The sequence below is a fragment of the Protobothrops mucrosquamatus genome, unplaced genomic scaffold (assembly GCF_001527695.2).
Source record: "Protobothrops mucrosquamatus isolate PMUCROS unplaced genomic scaffold, P.Mucros_1.0 scaffold4018, whole genome shotgun sequence".
Classification (NCBI taxonomy): domain Eukaryota; kingdom Metazoa; phylum Chordata; class Lepidosauria; order Squamata; family Viperidae; genus Protobothrops; species Protobothrops mucrosquamatus.
This window is the reverse complement of record NW_015389955.1, coordinates 124,116-126,030: the sequence shown is the minus strand read 5'-3', so window position 1 is coordinate 126,030 and position 1,915 is coordinate 124,116.

The window sequence follows — 1,915 nt, the reverse complement described above, 5'->3', positions numbered from 1 at the left end:
GGGGAAAAATGCTTTTTAGGGATTCCACCCAGTTTTTTAAAGCAGAAGCAAGATAAACATTCCCATAAAAACAAAGGATTTCCTTGCTGGCCTTTTAAGCTGAGCACAAAAAAGAGGATCTCACGTGGGCTTAAGACAACATGAGCTCAATTCAGTTAATTTAAACTTCTTTTCTTTTCCCCAAAACCCTCCTCTCCCCATTGCAATGAGATCAGTTGCGTCAATACCACATTGCAAATCTCCATAAATGTTTTAAAGCTCCGCTTACTCCATTGTTTTCAACCGCAACTGAGGGATATGCATGCTCAGAGACTTCCTGCTCTAACGGACCACACAGAGACCTTCTGGAGCAAGTTCCTAAAAAGCTCCTTCCCGGATCCACCCGGAGCCCCACGGGGATCCTTGGCCGGGCGAGGAGGGGGCAGATCCAGCCCGGGGAGGGAGGGACCCCCTTTGCCCCCCTGGAGGGAAGGGAGGGATCCACTCCCTGCAGGCGACGCCAGAGCCGAATCTCCCCAAGGAAAACCCGGCAAGCCGGAGAGGCGGATCCGCAGCTACCTTTCTCCTGGCGGGGGGGGGGAAGGCTCTCCTGGCGGGAGGGGCGCCCCAAAGGCCGGAGGGAGAGCAGCCAGACCTGCCCCGAGCGGGATCCAGAAGCCTCTCCCGAGGGATCCAGCGCCGATCCTCCCAGGGCGAAGCGGGACAAGCCGAGGGAAGCGGAGATCCAGCGAGTGGGAGGGTCGAGGCGGGGGCGGGGCTTCTGCTCTCCTCCTGGGCTCCGCCTCCGCCTTGCAGCCCCGCCTCTTGGCAGCCTCCCCCCCCTCCCTCCCTCCCTCCCGGGGATCCCCCCCGCGGCTGAGACGGGACGGAAAGAGAAGCGGGGCAGGGTCTTCCTTGCAGCTGAGGTTGGGGAGCGCCAAGGGGGGGGGGAGGAACGGGAAGAAGCCCCGGGCGGATCCCTCCTGGATTCCTGAGATCCTGGAAGAGGGCTGCAGAGGGAACAGACGGAGGGGGCGCCCCAGTGAATCCCTGGAGGGGAAAAGTGGGGAAAAAGCCGGGGCGACGGGAACCCCCTCATGCCCTCCCCCCCTCTTCTGGGATGGGACTTTTCGCCTCCCCCCCCCACCGGTTCGCGGCCCCTTCTCCCCCGGCCTCCAGCCGCAGCCAATGGGCAGCCAGCGTTTTGACCCAGCTGAAGCTCTGCCGGCGTTTCTCCGACGCCCCTGGACCCGCAGCCCTCCACCTCGGTCGCCCCGTCGCGGGGGTTTCCCGGAGGGATCGTGGAAGTCCAGCGATTCCCTCCAAGGGAGAAACCGCCGCGCCTCCCAGCAGCCAGTCCGGGCTCCGAGGGGGGGGGCGCTCTGTCGAGCCGTGGAGGCGCTGGGCGGTGGCGGTAGGCGAGGCGGTAGCAGCAGCGGGGTGGTCGGTCCAGGATCTGGCCCTCCGCGAAGGCGCTGGGGGGGGGAGCAGTGTTGGCAGGCAGCGACATTTTCTCTCTCTCCCTCCCTCTCTCTCTTTCAAACACACACACACACACACACACACACACACACTTATTTTTTCTCTCTCTCTCTCTCTCTCTCTCTTCCCCCCTTTCTCTCACACACACTTTCTGTCTCCATCTCTCCCTCCCTCATGCACACACTTTCTCTCTTTCTCTCACTTTTTCCCTCCCTCACACACTTTCTCTCTTCCTCTCCCTCCCTCACACACTTTCTCCCTCCCTCTTTCACACACTTCCTCTCCCTCTCTCCCTCATGCACTTTCTCTTTGTCGCTTTCCCCTCCTTCACACTTTCTCTCTCTCCCTCCCTCCCTCACACTTTCTCTCCCTCTCAAAAACACACTTTTTCTCTCTCCCTCTCCCTTCCCCCCTTCTCTCTCACACACTTTGTCTCCATCTCTCCCTCCCTCAT